Raw genomic sequence first — 25093 nt, 5'->3', positions numbered from 1 at the left:
CTGCAAAAGGCTCGTCAATACTCACGATCTCGCCGCAGGTAGGTTTCCACTCCTACGGAAAAATTGCCTGTTTCATTCTAGGGCTGATACTTAATGAAAACTTTCGCAACACTAACTATCTAGATCAGATACTAGGTGATCAATCAAGCATACATGCAATAAGAACAAGAATAAACAGAGAACAAAGTTGAAATCCCAGATCTATAAACCTAGATGTCTTAATCGATTATGAGAGCCCCTTTCGGGAACCCTAAGCCCAACTCGGGATCTACTCAGACATGGCTGAGGTCGACATCATCATTGGTTTTAATAAAAGTAATCAAAAACAGTTAAGAAAAGAGATAAAGAAAGCTTCTCTATTGAAGAACTCGGACTTGAAAAATCTTCTACAAAAATCGCATAAAAACGGCTAAAGGAAAAAGGGTTTCTGTAAAGTATGAAGGGTGGTGTCTAAAAACGACCTAAATGACAAGTATTTATAGTCTTCAATACTCCATGGTCTCTAGCGTTCCGGAATTGAGGCTGAGAATGACTTTGGGCTTCAGAAATATGGGCTTTAGTTCGGAGTTTGCCGGCCGCGGTCGGGAGTGACGTGACCGCGGGGAATAGGTGGTTGGCCGCGGTCGGGAGGCTTGTGACCGCGGGGAATGGGCTGTTGGCTGCGGTCGCGTGACTTGCTGGTCGTCTTCGAGTGGCTCCGGGGCTAATGGAATATCTTGAGATCCAACCGTTGGAATGTCTCCAAACCAGGTGAATTTCAAAACTGGTTGATTCTTCTATAAGTTGTCTAATTTTGAGGGTGATCAGACGGTGAGAAGGTCTTCGTCTCTCCATAAGAGTTCTGACGGTCTGCATTTATCCAAAAGAGTCTTTTTGTTCCAATTTGTGCCTCTTTATCCCAAATTACCTGAAAAATCTTTTAAAATCCGAAAACATAGAATTCCTTTGAAAACCTTTAAAGATGGAGTAAAAACACCTGTAAAAGACATTAAAGTGATCCATAAAAATGGTCAAAATCCGGTGTTATCAACTCTCCCAGACTTAGTCTTTTGTTTGTCCTCAAACAAAACGAAGGCTAAATCTCGGCGAGAGGTTTGAAAATGCAGGAACTAAACAAAATCTCAGAGACCAAACTTCTAGACCAATATAAATCAGTATGCATCAATCGGGAATAGCCTAGAAAATTCTCACTAGCAATACAGGCATAACTAGTCCGTTATTCCGTCATGCGGAAATCTATGCACTAAGATCTAACTTCCAGTCAACTAGCTCTTAACAATCATTAAAAATCTCGGTGGTTCTCATCAAAGAAAGTCAAGGCAAGGCAAACTAGGCTAGGTGTCAAAAAGGGTTATTCTAGGGGTAAGGCTTAAAGTGTTTACGGGTTACCTGAAGATCTGGAGGATGCAGAATATTATTGAAAACCGCAAGAGAGAGTGAAGCTGTTGGTATCCACAGTTTTCAGTCACTTTCTTCTTGCCATAGATTCCTGGTCTTCTTCCTCAGGTTCTCTCCTAACTCCCCCAGACTTAGATTTTTGTAAATCTTTCAAAAACATAGCTCTATAAATGTTTAGTAGTTGCTTCTTGCTTCACAAATTTCGACAATCTAGGACTCATTAGGCTTTTTGTTTCCCTCTCTCTTTTCACTCGTTTTTTTTTTTTTTTTTTTTTTTTTTTTTTAAGAAGACAGGGAACACCTTTAGATATAGAGTCTTAGAGAGCACGAAATTACCAGTTAAAATCTGTATTGTAAAGCTTCATGAGGTTTCTGATACTCTTCCTTCCCAATTCTTTTCAGTCTCCTTTGTGAGTGACTGAAAACTGCGTCGCTCCTCTTCTCTCCGACGTTTTTGCACATATCTGCTGATATAAACTAAAGAGAGAATGCATGAGGATTGAAAACAGGGGTTTTGGGTTTAGGGTATGGTACCAGATAAAGATAAACTGGTCATATAGGACGACAAAGAGTGGTAAAAGTGAGGGTAAAAGACGTCCTAGATGTGTATGTCGATGCCTGCCTAAAATCAATGATGAGAAAATTAGATGTCAATATTAAGGTCAAATAAAATGAGCTAGTATATCCTGTCAGAAAGAATCTCCATGAATAGAAGTCCTCTGGTGGGATTTCGTAGTGCAAGTACTCTAGCTACCGCCTAGTCTAGTGCTAACCACAAATGAGCTATCATGCATAGTGTAGAAGCGTGCAGGTCTAAATCATCATAGTTTTGTGTCATAAATTCCTGAAAAATACTTAATGTTGAATAGGTTACATATTAAAATTTAAAAAGTGCTTGAAATTTGAAAGCAAAAGCAAGAAAATGATTAGTACGGATAGACATCCTCCCCTAGACTTAAATCACACTGTCCTCAGTGTGAAAAAGTTGGTGAGAAGATGGTGAATAAAAGCGAAATAAAATAAGATAAAAGAAAAGAAAATGATGATAGAACCGTGATGGCAGTGAAGTGCTGATCAATCACTCATCCTCCGATGTGTCTGCTGCGAACTGGTGCTGCTCCTGTAGGAAGGTGACAACGCGCTCAAAGCGCCGTCCCTGTCTCTCAACTCTGCGCTCCAGATCAGAATGTGTGTGCGATGATGTAGATGATGAGGTGTGGCCAGTCGAAACAGATGGCTGAAAGTGAGCACGGGCCGCAGCTGCATCACGCTTTGCCTTGGCCACTATGTATTGGCCAATGGTGAATGGTAGACGAGGTACATATGGCAGAAAATCATCGGGTTCCGGAGTCCATTGCGGGCGTCCTCCGTTACACAATCTCGGGACTGATGGTGAAGGCAAGCTGACTCGGTGCTCCTCAGTGCTAGTGCAATACTTGTAACAAAACCTGTCTGGATCGAAAGCGGCACGAGAGATAGTGTGATCGCGAGAGAGATAAAGTAGGTCATACCAGACATCGGGAAGTGGATCATCAGATGAGAAATCGAATCCTACAGCCTGTAGTATCGCTGTAATAGCACTTCCGTAAGATGGAGTAGCGTCCTCGCAACCATGTAAATCATGCTTCACCTTTACCATGTTCTGTGCTATGATCCAGGCAAAGCAGGCAAGTCGTGGGTCGTCCATAAATGGCATCTGAAGTGTAATGAGCTCGGTCTTCAAAACACATCCCATGTTGGCTCTAGAGAAAATCGTGTGTGCTAAGAGTTTATGCACAACTCTCACTGCAGGATAAGTAAGAAGGGCTGACTTGGATCTCCCGCTATCATAGACTCCATGTCCCATCTCTCTCCACAAGTTAAAATCGGGTTCATCTTCAAGGTAAATGCCATCGGTGTATGGAAACTTAAGAGCCTCACAAAGTTAAGAAATGGTGAGCGAGTAAGGCTGTCCGCAGATAGAGAATGACAAGATGCCATCTGATGCTCTGGGGTTCCTCCTCTTCGTGTGGTGGAGTGTAATAGGCTCTAAGAACTCGCGGACTAGCTCAGGATAGGTTGGAAGGTTCAGCTCCATGTAGGGTCTCAGCTTAAGTGCATCGATGTACCAGATTACATCTTCTCTGATTCCAAGCATCTCAAGTGTATGATAATCAATGCAAGGCGTGGGTTTGATGTTCAGCTTCTTAAAACGTCTTGCATAGTCCACTCTCGGGTTTATCTCCTTGCCAATGTATCGAATCTGTGGTGGCTCAGGAGCTGCTCATGTTTCTCTTGAGTGCTGGAGCAATCTCATCACATAGTTTCTTCTTCTCGGTCTGGCTTGGTTCAGCATGTACTCTCCTAGAGTAGCATCATCGGGAATGTCCTCAGAGCTGTCACCAGTGCGACAGCTTCTTCGAGATCTGGTTTGTTCCATTTTTCTACAAAAAGAAATGATTCTTGGAAAAAGAGTGAATATGGATGCTGATTTTAACACATTAAGATCAGTTATACTAATACTAGTATAAAGAGATTAATTAAAACCATGAGCAAGCAGAATTGACATTAAATCAAAGAAATCGAGTAGTTCATGACTAGATTAGGATTTTTGATGTTCTCAACATAGAAATCTTCTAAAAATCGGTTTTAATGAGCAATTTCAATGTCAAATCTATAGGTTACCTAATACTAATCACTAATCACATAAGACTTAATCAGATTCATCAATTTTGCTGTTCCAAATTCGATTTTTATAAAGCATGTAGAATCCAAATTTCAAAAATCTCAATTCCTCTTAAGCTAAGTGTTAAAATCGATTTCTAGATAACCTAAAAAGATAATCTATTGTTCTTAAGCTATTTCCACCATCAATAAACCAAGATTTGAGCTTTTTAAGAAAACCCTAAGTTCTAAAATCAAGTAAAAATGGCGAGTTTGAGCTTCATACCTTGCTGGAAAGAGAGATTTGATAACAGAATTGAAATTAGCTTTGAAAAAGAGTGAGGTTTGAGCCAAGAATCTCTTAAAAAGCTTAAGAATTGAAAAAGGTGTTCTATCTCCTTATCAGCTCCTGGATTTGGTCTTCACTAGTTTATGTTGCATCCAGTGGAATGATGATCTTGATCTTTGCAAAAGCTTTCGGCTTCTCCTTTTCTTTCTTTGTTGGCCGGTTTCCTTTGCTTGGAAAATCATCTAGGATAGTCGGGTAAAACCTTTTGCGATCTACATTGAGGAAAACAGCATGCCGGTTTGCGTGATCGATTACTGCTCCTACGGTAGCTAGGAATGGTCTCCCGAAAATGAGTGGCCTCTCCTTGTCTTTATCCATCTCCAGGGCTTGGAAATCTGCTGGAACAATCTTATCTCCCACTAGAACTTGTAGATCATGAATGGCCCCTTCAGTATCTTTTTGAGATGAATCTCCAAAGATAACCTTAACCGTCGATGTCCTTAAGGTTTTTATGCCCAATTTTTCGGCAAACGTCTTTGACATGATGTTGACATTGGCTCCAGAATCGCACAGGCAGTCTGTGAAACTGATTCCTGAAATGAAACATTGGAAAACAAAACGTCACGGATCGTCGGCTTTTGTAAGCCTTTGAAACGGTGATCGTTGAGGTACCTTAAATGGTGGCTGCTTGGCATCGACATCCTTGCAAAGTGGTACAAAGATTGGGGTTTCTTCTTTCTCTCTATCGATTCTGGCCTCTTGTTCGGGCAATGTTGTTATGGCGTTGCAAAACCTCTTAGGATTATCTTCAACTCTTCCTGGAAGAACTCCACTTTGCCTCTTCATAGAGTCGGATGTCTGGGCAACTTGTACGTCTAGCTTTTTGACGTGCGAAGATAAAGCTTCAAACTTCCCGTTCAGGTCATTGTACATGCAATCAACCTTCACGTTCATGTCTTTAGATGCTTTTTCGTTCGTCATAACGAGCTGTTGGATGGACTGTTCAAGTCTACCGATTTGTGAAGCTAGCTGGTTCGTCGTGACTCCTTGCTGTTGTACAAATTGATTGTTAAAACCCGTACCTTGGTAGTTATATGGCTGTCGCGGTTGATAAGCTCCTGTCCCTCCGAAGTTTCTACCTTGGAACTTGTTTTGGAAGGATTTTTGCTGAGGTGGGTAGTACTGATCTTGAGGATTCTCCACATTTGGATTGCGGTAAGAGAGATTGTTGTAATTTGCATTCCGGGAGTTGTTGTTGAAACCATTGTTGAAGCGATTTTGATATGGTACTAGTGCTCCTACATAGTTCACCTCTTCTTCTTGAAAGGCTTGATTAATGTGATCGATATCACTAGGTCCTTCATCTTCTGTGCCATTGTTGGTCTCACAAGCATGGATTGGGCGATTGTTGCTCTTCAAAAGCTGGCTCATCATGTTCTTCAACTCGGTTATCTCCTTGTTGTCTGTTCCGATTTGCTTCGTCGAGCGATCGTATTCAGGACAATCTTTGCTATTGGCTTGAGCCAAATTTTCGATGAGGGCTCTTCCTTGTGCTATCTTCTTTTGTCCAAAATCCCCATTGCTAGCTGTATCAAGTGAAAGTTTGTATTTTGGTTGCAAACCTCGGTAAAATGTGCTCAGCAGGCTTGATCCAGGAAATCCATGGTGAGGGCAATCACGTTCATACTCCTTAAAACGTTCCCAGACTTCATAGAAAGATTCAGTAGGTCCTTGTTGAAAGCTTGAGATCTTCGTTCTCAACAAATTCGACCTTGACTTAGTATAGAAGTGATTCAGGAAAGCAGTTTTACACTCTTCCCAATTAGTAATCGATCCTGCAGGCAAAGATTTCAACCAACGGTGAGCTTTGTCTGCTAATGAAAAAGGGAACAACTTACACTTTAAATAGTCTGCTGGAATTTGGTTTGTTCTCATCATGCTGCAGATTTCTTCAAAGAGCTCGATATGGTCCATTGGGTGTTCAGAAGGAACTCCATGGAATTGGTTTTGTTTCACCAATGAGATGATTTGAGGCTTGACTTCAAACTCATTCCGGTTCGGAAATGGAACTTGAATGCAGATCGGTTCTGAAAATTTTGAGTAGGTGCATCAAAATCAGCTATGCGGTGGTTTCTGGCTTGTCTTCGGTGTTGATTTGCTTGTGGAAAAGGACGGTTAACGCATCCATTCGGCTGCATTCCTTGGTGGTCACCATCGGCTGCATTGATAGGTGCATCAAGGTCTTCACGCTCTTCTCTCTCGCGGTTCTGGTGGTTTCTTGGAGGAACCTCATCCTCCTCTCCATCTTGTCGAGCATGATCACCTCCTTTGTGATCATTCTCTTCATTTTCTCCATGTTCGGACCCGAAAATGGTCCATATTTAAAGCTCGGTTAATAGGATCTCCAGGCTGGTCGTCGTTGGCCATTCCTTGCGTTTATCTAAGTCTTCGAAGTTCTCTTTCGTGTCTGTCTATCTCGTCTAGAATTGGAATGTTTTCTACAGGTCTGTGCCTGGTATTCATGCAATTCAGAGAAAAACAAAAGAAGGGAAAGATAATTTAGCAAAACTTTAAGAAAGAACTAGAGATCAGGTGTCTAGAATAGAAGTTAAAACAAGGAAAATAACAAAAGGCAGCGAAACAAATCCCCAGCAACGGCGCCAAAAACTTGATGTGTGTCAACTGTGTGAGGGAACAAGTTTTATCCTTATGATGGTATTTATTGGTACCAGATGATGGTGTTGAGGTACTAATCGGCCTTTTTCCCGTCAACTGCGTGAGGGAACAAGTTTTACCCTTAACAAAAACAAATGAAAACCGCAAGTGCACAGCTAATCAGTTGTAGTATTTAGGGATCGAATCCACAGAGATTTGTGTGCCTGGTATTCTTCTATGGTTTCTAACTTTATGTCTAGACTAGATTGGTTATAGAGGTTGGTTGTTTTTCACGGATTAAACTAAAACAAAAGAAAGCAAATAAATCTATCCTAAGGAACAAGTAGAAAAATCGAATGGAAAGCAAGTAAAGCAAGTAAAATATCGAACTAAGGCAATTGAAATGCAGATCTAAATAAGCAAGTAAAAATCGATTGATTTGTAAACTATGGCTAAAAACGCTGAGCTTTTGGGAACTCTAAGGGATCATAATCGGTTTTGACACTAGGGTAGATAGATTGGGATTGACGGATATCGATATATAGGGTTCTAGAGCTAGAGTACGGCAGTATGACTACAACACTGTCGTGATCATAACCAACTGTTTCTCGCAACCCTTACCAGTAGGTTTCTACTCTGGCCATGGAAGGGAGAGAACGCAAGAGCTGCACAAGACTCGTCAATACTCACGATCTAGCTGCAGGTAGATTTTCACTCCTACGGAAAAATCGCCTGTTTCATTCTAAGGCTGATACTTAATGAAAACTTTCGCAACACTAACTATCTAGATCAGATACTAGGTGATCAATCAAGCATACATGCAATAAGAACAAGAATAAACAGAGAACAAAGTTGAAATCCCAGATCTATAAACCTAGATGTCTTAATCGATTATGAGAGCCCCTTTCGGGAACCCTAAGCCTAACTCGGGATCTACTCAGACATGGCTGAGGTCGACATCATCATTGGTTTTAATAAAAGTAATCAAAAACAGTTAAGAAAAGAGATAAAGAAAGCTTCTCTATTAAAGAACTCGGACTTGAACAATCTTCTACAAAAATCGCATAAAAACGGCTAAAGGAAAAAGGGTTTCTGTAAAGTATGAAGGGTGGTGTCTAAAAACGACCTAAATGACAAGTATTTATAGTCTTCAATACTCCATGGTCTCTAGCGTTCCGGGATTGAGGCTGAGAATGACTTTGGGCTTCAGAAATATGGGCTTTAGTTCGGAGTTTGCCGGCCGCGGTCGGGAGTGACGTGACCGCGGGGAATAGGTGGTTGGCCGCGGTCGGGAGGCTTGTGACCGCGGGGAATGGGCTGTTGGCCGCGGTCGCGTGACTTGCTGGCCGTCTTCGAGTGGCTCCGGGGCTAATGGAATATCTTGAGATCCAACCTTTGGAATGTCTCCAAACCAAGTGAATTTGAAAGCTGGTTGATTCTTCTATAAGTTGTCCAATTTTTAGGGTGATCAGACGGTGAGAAGGTATTCGTCTCTCCATAAGAGTTCTGACGGTCTGCATTTATCCAAAAGAGTCTTTTTGTTCCAATTTGTGCCTCTTTATCCCAAATTACTTGAAAAGTTTTTTAAAATCTGAAAACATAGAAATCCTTTGAAACCCTTTAAAGATGGAGTAAAAACACATGTAAAAGACATTAAAGTGATCCATAAAAATGGTCAAAATCCGGTGTTATTAGGTCTTCATTCCGTCTTCGGTTTGTCACAATCTGATCCCACCAGTCGACCGCATAACAATGGAACTTGGTCACAGCAAGGTTAATCTTCTTCGTTTCGGAAAAGTTTTGGCACCCAAAGACTATGTCAATCTTTTTCTCCCACTCCAAGAACGCGTCCAGATCGTTTTTCCCGTAAAATGGTGGAATTCGAAGCTTAAGCCCACCAATGTCATTACCGTTCCGACCCCGAGTTTGATCTGGTTCGTCTCGACCTCAGTCTTGGTTTCGGCTGTCTCGTCTTGGGTTGCGGTCATGGTTCGGCCGATCCCGATCCTCCCGATATCGCCTGTGTCGAATCCTACTTCCTCCCGAGGAGTGTCCGGCATTATAAAATGGGTTCTCGTCGACAACCTCTTCCTGGTTTTGAGTTCTCCTCCTCTGGCCTGTACGGTTTTGACCGCCATCGCTTGGTCCGGCTTCATCAGTTCGTCGGGGCTGCGTGTTCTCCAACCGTTCCATACGCCAGTTCATGCGACTCAGCATCCGGGTGATCTGATCCATTTTATGAACCACGACTGCGTCCCTTATTTCTCCTGAACGAACAGAGGATGGATCTTCACTAGAAGACATGATGTACCTCGCAAAATGAACAAACAAGTTAAAAAAAGTTTTCTCACAAGTGTTTTACTCAGTGTTTCACTCAATCACTCTTAAGGTCCTCACAACACTAGAAACTCTCCTCGGTTCCAAAACAGAATATCAAGTGGATTATGAAGAAGCAAAAGAGTGGATAGACAGAAAATAATTTCGTCTTTCAACCAGATCTTCTTTTTTTTTTTTTTTAAAGATCTGGGAATTTTACAAAAGAAAGAGAAGATAAAGCGGAAGTTTAAAAGACTAAAGGATAGATAATACCGATTTCAAGGGTGTGGCTCTGATACCACTTGATACGATCTTCCCAAGGAAATCACACTCTTGATCGGATTTGGCTGATAGATCCTTGACTCCAAACGGATTCACGGAGAAGATGCTAAGGGGTGGGTTGAAACCCGAAGATCCTTAGGCCCAAACTAGCGGTGAAAGGCTTGAAACAAGGGGGTGACTAAGCTGGCTGTTTGGATCTGCGGAAAAAAGATGTTAAGGCGTGAGAACTAAGTTCCCGAAAATCCGTAAGCCCCTTTAACTACTTGAACGTCCCAACGAGACAACTGGGTGAAGGCTGCGTCAAGTGTAATGAACGACACTTGATAAACCGAAAATGATCAAATGGCTAACCACCAAGTAATCAGAAAAAGTTCACGAAGAACAAAAGAGAGAATTCTCTAAGAAATTTTATTAAGGAAAAAGTGAATGAATGAGATCTGGGATCTCTACATCGTTTATATAGGGGAAGGAGCAGGCGAAAAGCCATACTCGGTAAAGAAAATTTTATTAAATGAAGCTAAGACCGAAATAAATAAAGCTTGGACTGACTCCTCGACTGCCTTGACTACGTTGACTGACTCTTGGACTGCCAGCCGAGATGACTCTTGGAATTCTTCATGAGTTTGGGCCGGGAAAGGAATGTAAGCCCATAGCCTCGTTAAAACTTCTACCCGGAAAACCCATTGGGACAAAACCGAGCACAAGAAAAAGAGTACCATGAACTTACACGCCGGCCAAACCTCAATCCGATTCCTGGTACGATACTGAGGTCAAAATGGCAAGTGTAAGTTGATCTTCATTGACCCGGCCATGAACCTCCATGTTCCTGATTCCCTCAAGCAAACTCCGAACAGCTCCAGCAAGCTTCCGGGTCTTGGACCGTGTTAAAGGACCCTCCGGAACGACTAAGGCTGATTCTGGAACCTCCACTTGTGCCTCTGGGTCCATGATCACATCAGGTTAATGGTCGTGAGCTTTAAGTTATAGCTATAGAAGTTAAGTTTTTGTCTAAGGAAATCAAGTATTTAGTCGCGCGGGTGGATCGGTGGGTCGTTTCTGTTTGATCAGAAAGTCGGAAATGGATTGGTTAGGAGAAGCTGCTCGATGACTCAGCAGCTTGACTCAGCAGCCTGCTTACCTGCTTGAGCATCTTAGACATACCCCAGGCGCGCTGGAAAACGCTTTCCACGCGCCTAGAAAACGCTTTCCACGTGCCGGAAAACGCTTTCCATGCACCAAAAAACGCTCTGCATGCGTCGAGACACACTCTCCACGCACCAGGACACGTCAAGCACGACACAGCAGCTCCGTGTTCTGCTGCACCTGCTTATGCCTCCACATCCAAGCACGACGCAATTGCTCGGGAATCTTTTCCGGAAGCACGACACAGCTGCTCGGAATCTTTTCTGCAAGCACGACAAGCTGCTCGAAAATCTTTTTAGAATCTCCATCTTTTCCCTATAAATAGAAGTTTTAGGATTTAGCTTTCAGTATAGAAAAGAGCAGTGAAGCTCTGCTAAAATATTTCCGGCAACCGAGACCGCCGTCGACCACTACGAACCACCGCGCGAGCCATAGTAGGGTAGCTACTCAGGAACAGTCAAGTAGGTCGTTTTAGTTCGAAGTCACCTGTCTAACCTAGTTTTTCGTCCTGAATCCAAATCTGGCCTCTGTTTGGTTCGGTTCTGGTCGGATTGCTGTTAAAATTAAGGGTTGTGTAGGTGAACGGAGAGGTTATCTGAAACCATTATTGTCTTGAAAGGCCAAGGTGAGTCTCAGTGTGGGTTGTTTGTTTCTTGACTGCAAAGCAAGTAGGGATATATATATATATATATATATATATATATTGCATGTTGCATTGCGATGTGAAATCCACGGCATGTGCACTAGCACATATTTTAATGTCGTGTGAATGAGAGATGTGAGTTTTGATGCCATGTGACGCTTCCTTCAGCCATGTGATGTGATGAGTTATCCGGGTTCGCGAGACGGATATGAGAGTGATGTGAAATCCCGGGTAGATGAGTGATGCATGAGAGATTACAGTCGCGACCTTTGGCATGTGTGGCGGGGGTCCGATTTGTGCAAAATGTGAGATTTTACTTTGTGCGGGATCCGGTCAATGGCATCTGAGAGATTTGACGTTTGAGTGTATATTGGGTGTATGCATGGATAATAAGTATATTACATGCATCTGATGTGATTATTGTTGTTGTGTGATGCGTATTCTGTATGATGTTTGGGGTTTTTTGGGTTATTGCTTGAACGGTTAGGGGGAAACCCAACTCACTGAATAATTAGTTGCTCACGACTCTACTTGTTTAGCAGGTGACCAAAGCGGGTAGCCAATTGGGACAGAGAAGTTTAGGACCGTTGGTGGAGATTTTGTGCCTTTTGCAAAACCAAATATGATTTAAGTTGTTTTCGGTATAATATTTTTTGGGGCGCCCATTGTGTAACAGACAAAGTAATAAAAGTATGTTTTATAAAATCTCTGGTTTTTGAATGATACTAGTCTTTGTCCGGGACGAACCAATTATCGGGCACGTCTCAGGTTGGAAAGCTGAAAGACGTGTTCGGTGGGAACAGTGTGTGTGGACGTCGACCTTGGGCTTTATGATGTGCATGTTCTTGTTTGATTGGTGCACGGCCAAAAACTTCAGGCCATTAATCTATGCGCGCAACAAAAATACCATCGATCCGATTTGGGTTCGAATGGTCGGCCGTGCATGTTCTTGTTTGATTGTTGCGCAGCCGGTCACTGCACTCAGATCTAGACCGAGTCGGGAGTGTTACACAAACAGTATTCGCTATCAGTTTGATTCGAATGTTTTCATCTCAGGGTTTGTAATAATAAAAATATTATGCTGTCATGCTGGTACTGTTTCAATCACTATGTATTCAAAATTAGAAACTATATCATTAAAAACAAAAAAAAGAGAGAAGGCGAAACCAGTGCCTACTAATCTATGTGATGATATTTAGCTGTCATACTTGGACAAGTAGGAGAAGCATCTATCCCGACAATTGGAAGCTTGCAAAATTTCGTGCAAGACATTGCGTAGGATTCTTCAAATTTCTAGATGTTTTGAAGAAACTCAATCTTTATAAAATCTTTCTCCTACCGTCGGATCGATTCCGGAGAAAAATTGAGCTATTGGAAATCTGCATGCCATATTATTATGTGGTCTAATAGATTTTTATTTTCTAAAACAAATCTATTATAGTATTTAAGAAGTGAATCGGGCTGTGGTTTAACGCACAATTTTTTGTGTCGTTTTGATTAATGAAATTCTGATAATTTGATTAGTTGATAATCGTTATAATTTGATTGGTTGAATTAGCTAATTTTTAATCATTAAAATCGATATTAGTTGTTTTAAAAATGGAAAACTTATGTAATTGAGATCATAAAAGCCATGGGCCATAACCTTTTCTTTCGAATAACTTGGCCCAATTTTCAAATACAAAAACATTATAGATACCTTCCAATATGTCGTTTGTGCTGAATGAGATGGTAGCTGTGTTGGTTAGGTGCTTTGTCCATTTATCTAATGCTCATGGGTTCAAATCCTGTGGTTAGTTATTTTTTGTTTTTAATTTTTAGATTTTAGTTATAATTCGATGTTTGGAAATATTTTTTATTTATTATATATTTTATAAAAGGAAATATGTCATAATTTCCTTTGTTATTATCTAGAATGGAATCTTTACATTTTTATAATTAATAACTACGAAATTCATGGGAAGATAATATCGTATATAGAACAATACTTACATTTTAGTATTTTTCACAAGAAAATAAACCCTAGGTTGTTTAGACGTATAAATATGAGCGTTTTCAACCAAACGTCTCATTCCATGTTTATTTTGCTAGGGTTTTTATAATAACATTAACTTTTTGGATTTCTTTAGAAACGATTCATCATGTTTGTCTATTTGCATGCAAACCTAACTTCTAAGTACAGTTTTGATCATCCATCTAAAGTCATCATCACTTGGGAAGTTCCGTCTACTGTTTCGGATATATATCTAACTATTATCAAATTTAATAATAGAATATATGCTTTCAACTTTTTTAACGAATTCTAAAAATTTATTTGACTATAGGTTTTGATAACCAGGCTTATGCTCGAGGGTTAAGGTCTGTGTTGAAATCGCATCGTCAGAATATGGATCACAAAGAGATGACTGATTATCGTTACGTAACTCCATATGTTTTCGCGGATATCACAAAAAAAGGTTGTTGTACCTCTTTAGGTTATTCATGCAAGTTATAATACTTATTAGTAGTTGTTTTGTATTTTGTAGGTTATCCATGCAAGTTACTTATGAATTCTGCTATCGACGAATGGACCTTGCAGACATATAATCCTGTTATCGAAAGTAGTCCTGTCTATTAATCTTACAGTTTTGTAAATTTTGTAGTGCTATATCTTAGTCTTTCAGATACATACCTTTATTATATTTTAATCTATGAACGTGTTCAATTTTTATGTAGATATTGATTCTGTGTATTATATATCTATTATTGATCACAAGTTTTTTTATCAAATGAGGTATTTCTGCTCTTCATGTAATATATTTTTGTTAATGATGTATATTAAATTTTAGACGTATTTATGTTTGTTCTAATGTTTGTTTTGTGCATTTAGGTTCTGATCGTGTTAATACGAGCGATCATGCTCAGAAGACCTTTCTATGGGATTTTGCGAGGAAAACTTGGGTTATGAATAAAGAATCTAATGGTTTCAATTCTTTGTTTTTTGTTTTGAATACCGTTTTTTTTTTTTTAGAATACTAATTACGCCGGTTTTTCATATATTTATCTATGCAGAAGATAGTGACTCTGATGATACTGAGGTGTTATCTGGTCGTGGTACTGATGATGATTATGGTTTTGAGGATTATATGGGATCTGATTCAGAGACGCGTGATGATACTGATGATATGGACCAAACAGATGAATACGATTCTGAAGATGATTTTATTGACGACGATAAGTCTTGTGAAGGATCTGATGGTTCAAGTGATAACTCAGAAGGTGATAGCGGTGATGACGAAGATGAAGATGATGACGATGCTGATTCAACTGATGATGATGAAGCCGATGCTGATTCAACTAATGATGATGAAGATGATGATGAAGATGTTATGTTGGATGATGAGACTGAGATTGACGATGATAGTGAAGATCAGCGAAACGTCGAACTGAGTGATATACTCATCGAAAAGAATATTAGTATATCTGGACACCAGAATTCGGTGTGTACTTATACAGTTTCTCTTGGTTCAATGTGTTTTGGAAGGTGTGTGTCACGTTTGAGTCATTCCAAAGATGGTGGTACTATCTTTGTTAAGGTTGTACAGACATGGATGCATATGCTAATTTTGAAACGTTCTTCCATGGAGCTCATATTGTCGGATGAACAGGTATTTATTGTACTATTACACAAAAATATTCTAAATTTTTGTTGGTGTCTAATTGACTGTTTTATTCACAGGGTGTTAAAATTCAGGCCACTGTTAGGGATGGTGAGATCGGTGTTGTATCGTCTCGCATAGATGTTGGTAGTTGGATTATTAGCAGTCGTTTTTCTGTTATCGATTGTGAGGATAGTTGTAGACCGACTTCTCATAGATACAAAATATTGTTCCTACCATCAACTATCATTGACAAGACTTCACGTAGATGTGAAAATACTTATTTTGACTTCGTTGATTTTCAAAGGATATTGGATCGTGTCCATGATGATGACTATTTAGTTGGTGTGTTTATTTTTGATTTAGTTATTGAATTTTGTTATTATTATGTTGCTGATGTTAACATGGTTTAGTTTTTGTTGTTTATGAAGATTTGATAGGTCGGGTCTTAAATGTAAGTCGATCTGGGACGTGGTGTGGTTTACTGACTGGAGAGAATTCTGTTTCTTCATATGGCATTCCATGTAATGATATATGTGATTCCGAGATATGGGGTTCATATTCAACCTTCACATTCTGTATTAGGGATAAACGGTACTGTCTGCTGGATGTTTTAAACTGTATATTGTCGTTTTATTTATTCTATCCAACTGATTATGTGTGACGTGTTTTAATTTAGTGGTGTTGATTTGAGTTGTGAATTGTCTGGTGAGATGGCTAAAAACTTTTATGCATCTTGGAGACGCTGTGATCAAGATATCATTGTGTGTGTGCTTAGATAGGCGGTTATTGATTATTTTGGAGGTATTTTTAGTATACTAATTTATGTTCTCTATATTCGTTCTGTTTTATTGTTTTGACTCTATATATGTTTTATAAACATAGGCAAGATCACTATATCTTCCACTTCTCCTACTAAGTTCGAACTCAATCCCCGTATTCCTGAGTTAGATGAGTTTTTGGAACAGTGAGTTTCTAATACTTAATGATTGTATTTGACTTTTTTGTATTAACTTGTGGTCGCCCTCTCTCTCTCAAATCTTTTTTATAACACTGCAGATATCCGCGTAAGAGGCCATGCACGCGTGGTAGTGTGGGACGTCTACATTGAATAGTGTTATGATGTATCTTATTCAGATATGCATATATCATTTTAAAAAACTATTTAGCATGTATACAAATTATAGTTTAATTATTCTATTCTTCAGACCTTTTTATTTTAATCAATAAATATATTTTTTAATGTCATTATTATTGTTGTTTGATATTGAAATATGGAAAACAGAGAAAATAATATAAGTTATACATTCACATAAATAACGCATGTTTTTATTGATTTCTTGGACTCTAAGTAACTCAAATTTATAAATATTTTAGAGGATTCAAAGATATCCCCGATCATATCACAACTTTTAATTTTTTTCCATTTAGCGGCTTTGAAAATCATGGTGTTTCTTTTATCAGACACAAGATATATAATTGATTATTTAATTACTTATTAAAAAGGAAAAACTCAGTAGTTGAAAGGTAAAAAGCTCTGTGAAAAAGTCTATTCGTTAAAATGTATAAAATATAAATAAAGGAAAACATTCTAAGAAACCCTAGAAAAAAATAAACAACGCGTAAATCACATAATTCTTATATCTCTATATATATGCATATATTTCGGTATAGGTATATATATGCGTCTATCGCGACTTCGCGAGTTACCAGTCTGCATTGTTAGAATTGTTTGCATTCGGATTCTTCGATGGAAGCGTTTGGTAAATGAGTTTTGTATTGCGTTTTTAGAGACGTCAATAATCTTGAGTTTTCTTTACGGTATTCGATTGATTGTTGTTATTGTATATATGATTGTTTTTCTATTGTCCATGTCTATGTGCTCACAGGCGACCACGTGTTAATTGGCAAGTTATGCCGTTTCATCTCCCTGGGGAAAATATTGCGTTTTCTAATAATTTAGATAGACGCGTTCCTGCTAGAAAACCTAAATTCTTTGCTTGGTTTAGGTGTAATCAGTCTTATCCAGAGGCGAGGAATCTTTTATACTCGGAGATTCCTTCTATGTTTGTATGGGATCGTAAAAATAGGACATGGAGGCCGAGACTAAAGGGAAATTCTGGTGCGTGTGTTGTGGACGAATCGCCGACAGAGTACAGAGAAGAGTATTATCTGAGGCTCTTATTGGACATAGTTAGGGGTCGACGTAGTTTTGATGATATTAGGACTGTTGGTGGAGTCGTGTATCCTTTGTTTAGAAGTGTATACCATGCATTAGGGTTCGTTGGTTGATTATCAGAAGAGAGTAGTTATTTATCATATTTTCTTTTTAGTTTCTTTATTGTGGCATACTTATTTCTTATTTTAATAAAGCAATATATAATAAATGGTATTAGAATAATTATATATATCAATTTCGTTATAATAATAAAGTTTAATTATAACACAATATTATTTCGATTTTCTGTAATCTTATCGTTGCTTAAATTTTATAAAAATAAAATAAAATAAATACATATTTTGAGATATGATTCGGTGTATATATAGAGTTGTTTCTCATTCTTTTGGTGTTTTGTAAACTGTAAACGTCGGTCGGTATATTTGTGATGGATAACTCATATCGTTGCTTTTCTTTTACCGAGTTCGATTATATAATAGATGGATCCTGCGTCGTTAACAGATGTGTGGGTAAGCTGTGTGTATTATGTATGTTCTTGTGATATGACACATATTATGTTTTGTAAGTTGTAAATCGCTATAGTGTTGACTTGCCTTTTTATGTTTTTTTGCGTTAAGATCTAATTGGACGTGTTATGACTGTTGGAAACTACGTTGATCCACAATATCCTTTTGAAAGCTACATGATGAACGAGATATATATCAAATTGGAGAATCAGAGGTATTGTGTACTATCATACAGTTTAGAATTCAAAGCTACTTACTTACAACCAATTTTCCGCTGATTGTTTTATTTTATAATTATTAGAGGATGTCGTCTACCATGTCGTTTGGTTGGCAATTTTGGTCGAGATTTTCTCGATGGTTTGACGCATTGTGATGATGATATGATAATATGTATCGTTCTGTCTGCAGAAGTTGATATCATCCGAGATATTCTAAGGCTGAAATTCATGATACTTTTTCGAATATAGATATAACTAGATAAAAATTAAAAGTGTTTGTTAAGTTATTAATTATTTCGATTGTTTTTTTTTGTGATCATAAGGTAATTGGATGGCTGTAGCCGCTCCTAATTACACACGGATAATGTTGGCACTAGCCATTCCTGAAGTGGTACGTCTCCGGGAGGCATTGGTGTCAACCGATCAATATTGATTTCCACTTCACGAATACATAAATCTTGGAATACCAGCCTATACATTTTTTTTATATCGTGTAAAACTACATTGCAGTTTTTTAGTTTGTTATTGTCATTTTCTTCTCATATGAATTATCTTATATATATCTGCGTATGTGCACAATTGTTACAATATATTATAGAAATTTTTCATTTTATATTTAGACTAATAATTATTCTTTCATGCAATATATTGTTTAAGAATTGTAAATATTATATACGGATGATAAATTATACAAATGATAAACTCTAAAGATATTTTGATTGATCTCATTTTATATAATTTATTGTTACGCTTAATTATTGGTATGTATTATCGTTTTTGGTAGCTTAAACACATCGTTTAGGAAGAATTCCTTAAATTGTTTACTTAAGTCGTTAATTACTTATTTATTAAATATATTTTATACTTTGTATATACAGTTACTGTAATGTTTGCCATTTTTAAAATTGAATTTAACTTCATTATGTTAATTTTCCGTTAAAGTATATATAAATTGATATTATCTGAGTATTATTTTTTTGCTTTATACAGAGAATTAGAAGATTTTATCGTTTTTAACATTTTTAAAATAAAGAAAATTAGAAGATTTTATCGTCTTTACATTTTGTTGTGATATATGTATATTCTAAATAGTAGTAAATCATATCCGAATTAAGTCTAATTTACATATATATATATATATATATATATATCTATAATATATCATGTCTCCTACTCTATATATAGAGACTAATTCTTCGTCTTGGTTTCTCCCAATTTTTCTTCTTTGTTACAATATCGTGTGGTCTAAGATATGTCGATTTTTAAAAGAAAATCAGCATCTAATGTTTTCGTTAGGAATTTACGTCCTGGCTCTGATAACTTTGTTATCAAAGTTAATATCCTCAAGGTTTGGGATGGATTCAAAGGCAGAGGGGGGTGTTCACTTGAGATGGTCTTGGTTGAACAAGAGGTTAGTGCTATAATTTATGAATATCCCGGTTAGCCAATTATTTGTTGGTTAATTATTTTTTATTGTCTTTTGGAACTTAGGGTGATAGGATACAAGCAACTGTTGAAAGATTTTTCGCTAAATCTTTTCGTAAAGATTTTGGTCGAGGGGAGATCGGTGCTTATCAATACTTTTAAGGTTGTTGAGTATAATTCTGAGTATCGAACTACACGAACACCTTTCAAGATAGTGTTCTATGCAACTATGACTGTCACTGGATGCTTGGATTTTCCTCAAGAGGTTCCCGAGAAATATATGAAAAGTTTTCCATATATTTTATCAACTGATTTGGACAATGGCTATTTGATCGGTACCATATCTAAACTGAGACGCATAGTTTATTTACCATTTTTTATGACATGGTATTAAACACTTTTTGCATTAGATAGCTGTTGGCTAATTGTTTTGGTTCTTTTGTTTTGTGTTACTCTATTACAAACGCTAAGACGTGGTCGGACAAATCGTAAGAGTTGGTCATGTTGAGGATGTCATGGCTCAAGGAAAACGTCGTTCTAGACTTAAGATTTATCTTAGAGATGAGAGGTAACATACTTAGTTCTAATTTAATATTTTATTTTATTTTGTGTTATTTTTAGTTATATGGATTAACTCAGGATCATGTATTAATTTAACAGCGATCTACAATTACCGTGTACTCTTTGGGCTGATTACGCAAAAGAAGTTGCTGATTACGTTAAACGTAATTGCGCATCCGTCGTTGTGGTTATTATAAGGCTTGCATCTATCAAAAACTATCGAAGTATATTATTTAATGATTTATACTGATTCAATTTTATCGACGATTATTAACAATTTTGTCATAAATTATATGTATTTCTGAAACACAGATTTATTTACACTTTTTAGGTGAGATGAGCGTCTCAAATGCTTTTAATACAACTCAGATTTTGTTTGATCCAGTGTGTCCTCTGGTGGCGAAATTTTGATCTGAGTAAGAATCTATTTAATGGAATTACAGTACGGTTTTATTTGTACATATGTTTGTTCTACTATAATTAGTTTTTTAATTTTTTCCGTTAAGGTTGCCTCAAGATAAGTATATTCTCATTCCTAACGAAGATTATTCGGGTGTAGATTCTAAAGATTCATTAAACAATGAATTTTTGGGAACTAATATTAGGCGAAAGTTAAGTTCTATACATTCGAACGATACGGTATGTGAATATGCGATACTCTGTCATTTTTGTTTATAAATTTTTTTTTATATCGGTGGTTGTCGTTGATTGTTTCGAATAAGCAGGTTGGTAAGTATGTGACATTGGCGACCATACGCTCGGTTGCCAATAGTAATTCGTGGTATTACATAGCATGCAAGAAGTGTGAAAAAAGGTTCATCCTATCCCCGAGAGAGACCATGCTCCTTCGCCACCGTCTTGGAAATGCATTAATTGCAATAGTAATGTTTCTGAGTCTGAACTTGTTGCTAGGTAGTCAAATCTCTATTCTTTGAATTCGGCGTCCACACACCTTTACAATCATTATGTCGTATATTTTTTTTTATATTTATAAAACTAATTGTCTAATCATTCTTTTATAGTTTCTTTCTGTTGTTGAACGTGGACGATGGTTTTGGAGGGACGGCAGTCTTTGTCATGTTCGACAAAATTGCTCAAAAATTGTTTAAGAAGACTGCCGAGGAAGTTTTCGAAGAATCTGTTGGGGTACACCTTTAGTTTTATTTGATAAGCATTATGATTATATAACTCAATTAAAATACTTCCAATATATTTTGTAGGATAATTCGTCTGGACTGCCTCAATCACTGCGTGATCTAAAAGGAAAAGAGTTCCTTTTTAAGGTTGTTATAACGGAAGATAATGTCAAAAAGGTTAAAACTTCGTTTTCGGTTGACCGGTTTACATCTGATGACTATATGATTCAGACGTTCTGTAGTCAGGTCTATTCTGAGGTATGCTTTCGATTCTTATTTTGTCTGCATATTTGGATATGTAACTATGCATAACGGATATCGTGATATATATATATATATGTATATATATATTACAATTGTAATATTTGTACGAATAAGTATCCAGTATTTGTAGCAAATGAATTATATATTCAGTTTTAATGATTCTCGAAGATTTTAGAGAAAATTTATTCTGTTGTATTTACCTGTGCGTATATTTATGAAATAAAACCAAAATGTCAAATTTCTAATAAAAAAAGCCAAAATTATAATAAAACCCTAGAATACTCGGTTATATATAGATGTAGTGTCATATCGTGGTTTACTCCATTCTTTGCTGCGAACTTTTTCTTTATATCTCTATAATGAACTCATCAGGTACGATATATACTATACATCCAACTTGATATTGTTTTGTGTTTATTAAGTTCTGCTTTCTTATTTATATTGGTTGGTTACTTAGATCTAATTATGTTTCGTAGGTGCAAATACACGTGGAAGTGTTCGTCCAAATGTGTTGCCTTTCCATCTTCCTGAATCCGAGATTGTGATGACTGATGAAGGCAAAAATCTTGGTTCTAATGGAATATCTAAATTCACGGCTTGGATGAACTGCAACAAAGAATACCCGGAAGCTAGGATGCTTATGTATTCAGAAATTCCAAGTAAATTTGTTTGGGATCGTAAGCAAAAGTTATGGAGACGACGTGTCATTGGTGACCCTGGAGTCAGTTTTATAGCAGATTGTTCGGATGGATCTGGCGAGGCTTATTATCTTAGGATTTTGTTGGCTGTCATAAAGGGCCCATGTTCTTATGAGGATATTAGGACTGTTGCTGGTATCATGTATCCTATACCTTCAAGGATGCATGTCATGCGATGGGACTAGCCAATTTGTAAATTTCATAAGTTAAGCATTAGGATTTTAAGTTATTTATTTTTATTTTTTAGTTTAATTTTATATTTTTATGTGGCATATTACAATTACTAAAATGTTTCCGTTATAATTAATAAAATTACTAGGGTTTTCTTTTAATATTGTATTTTTATATCAAAAAGTCTCCTATAATTTACCGTCATAAGAAAAAGTAAAACATGGATTTCGGGTTGAAATTATGCTATATTTATAATGTTTATGAATTGATGTTTTTTTTTTCTTTCGTCGCACGGATTAACCCTAGCTTTTATATATATATATATATATATATATATATATATATATATTTCAGATTGTTAATAATAAAATTTGACAATAATCCTTAACTATTCAATACGAATTTATTTTTTGAAATTTTCGAACGAATATAACATCCTTTGATCCGTTGTAATCCCGAAGGGAAATTTACCTTATCATAAAATAATAAAATAAACTTTTATGTGAAAATGGATCTTATCTATATTTATCGTATTTTTTTACTAATAAAAAATTGTTAATATTGGTTAGCATTAACGTTATATGTATATATATATATATATATGCACATACGATGGACTTCCAAGTTTAGGGTTTAGGTAATCATTGTGCTATGCATAAACTAATTATTGTTTTACTTTATGTTTTGTTATCTTTTTGTATTTTTTAGTGTTCGTTTCGTGTTTCAAACTTTTGTTTTAGTTTTAATAATGATCCGTTGCTATGACTTGGATGACTAGGTGCTCACAGGCGTCGACGCTTGAAATTACAAGTTTTACCATTTTATCTTCCCGAAAGACATATTTTGTTTGCTAATGATTTAAATGCGCATGTTCCGGTTGGAAAAGCTAAGTTCCATGCATGGATGAAGTGTAATCAGGTTTACCCGGAGGCGAGATATCTTTTGTACTCGGAGATACCTTCTCGATTTGTATGGGATCAGAAAAATAAGTCGTGGAGACCAAGACGACGTGGAAATCCTGGTCCATGTGTTATAGAAGAAGCACCGATAGAATATGGAGAAGATTATTATCTTAGGGTTTTGTTAGACGTCGTGAGGGGTCCATGTAACTTTGATGATATTAGAACTTTTGGTGGAGTCGTTTATCCTTCTTTTCGAAGTACATGTCGTGCATTAGGTTTAGCTTACTAGAATTGATAGAATATTTCTTTTTTATTTTTTGCTGTTTTTTCTATTCCATAACTATTTTTCTAATAATACCTGAAAAAAAACTTTAATACTATAAAGTATATGATTATCGCTTCTCGGTCATGTGCGAGTTTGAACATTCGGTACAATTGTATACGGTTATCACTGCTCAGTCACGTACGAGTTTTTAATCTGCTTGACAAATCGTTTCTTAAATATATATTTAAGTTCACATTTGAACCAATTGTCATTTAATTTTGTTAGTTTTGACGAATCGTTGCTGAAGTATATAAAACCCGCCTTTAAAAGCATAACCGTCGTTTCTAACGTATTTTAAACCCGCGTTTTAAAACATAACCGTTTATTGACTCCGTCTTATAAAAAAAACATTCATTTTTCTCATCTTTCATCTCCAAACTAAATAAAAATAATGAATGTCTCCATGTAATAGAGTTTCTGAACTTCAGAAGACAAACAGCGGGCAATGTATTTGTGTCCAAGTAGTTAGAAATTATTATGATTTTACTCTCATTGGTTGCCCTAATCGGATGTTAGTTCTCGCTGATGAATTTGTAAGTTTATGAGATTTTAAAAGATTATCCCTGTTCATGTTTTGGGAATGTAATCGTTTATTGATTCTTTTTTACTAAAACTGTGTAGGACAATCGCATCCTGTGTACCATGCCATTTGAAATACTTGACAAATTCGAGTATGTATTGCTCGAAGGAGAGTGGTATTTTCTTGGTAATTTTGTAGTTACCGACAGATTACCACATCCAAGTATATCATCAAACAACTGTCATATACGTTTCAACGAGGATACAATCACTGAGAAAACCGATCTGAAGTCTTCCAAAGAAATAAACTCTTTCTGTGCATTCATAGATATTTTGTTTGCGTCGATTCAAACAGACCGATATCTTGGTAAGTTTCTTACATGCATGTTATTATCTTGGTTTATCTCATTAACTGAGAAATGATTTTTTTCTAACTTAGTTGTTTAATTTTGCAGTTGATCTTCTCGGGATTGTCACTTTTGTTCAGAAACTTCAAAGAGGAGTTCATATGTCCGATACATCGGATACACCCACAGAACGTCCACTTATTCGTTTTGTACTTGAAGATCTCGGGTAAGTACAACTTACCTCAGAATATCTGGTGTCAGACTTGGGTTTCTTGAAATATTAAAATATGTTAATTATCTTCTATGTTGGTGTAAATATATACAGTGGAAATTGAAATGTATTGCTTGGGATAACTTGGCAATAAAATTTGAAGAACTTTGGACGAATCGTGATAGGTCTTCAAGGCATATTATTGTATTGCGATTTTTCTCTTTCAATAGGTGGAGAGGTACGTAAATATTAACTATTAATATCTATTCATTACAGCAATTAATCAGAAGTTTAACAAATTTATTGTTTCCATATGCGTACTGAATATGTATATATAATTAGATGAGTGGATAGTTGAATCGGAAAGATTCATATCTGATATTCTCGAGGATCCTCCTACTCCAGAAGTGGCAATAGCAAAGATGAGGTATGTAAATTACATCTCTGATGTTATATTGTGTATATGTATTCTATTGACATCTATTTTATGATTTTATAATATTGCCATATTGTTCCAGGCTTGAAACTTCAGTTGATTTTACCCCTTTGGATGATGGATATGAAGATCAGTATCCGTAGGAGATATTAATTTTTTATATCGTTTTTTATAGGTTGTGTACTTGA

At 36.8% G+C, this 25093-nt stretch overlaps 1 non-coding gene across 1 annotated transcript; it reads left to right on the top strand.

Moving 5' to 3' along the window:
- Positions 1 to 5987: 5987 nt before the first annotated feature.
- On the top strand, positions 5988 to 6096 carry LOC112088318. The gene has a single exon (XR_002900480.1). It is a non-coding gene; the product is annotated as a small nucleolar RNA R71 (small nucleolar RNA).
- Positions 6097 to 25093: the final 18997 nt, after the last annotated feature.

The sequence above is a fragment of the Eutrema salsugineum genome, unplaced genomic scaffold (genome assembly GCF_000478725.1).
Source record: "Eutrema salsugineum unplaced genomic scaffold, Eutsalg1_0 scaffold_15, whole genome shotgun sequence".
Taxonomy (NCBI): domain Eukaryota; kingdom Viridiplantae; phylum Streptophyta; class Magnoliopsida; order Brassicales; family Brassicaceae; genus Eutrema; species Eutrema salsugineum.
This window is presented reverse-complemented; position numbering and strand designations above follow the sequence as displayed.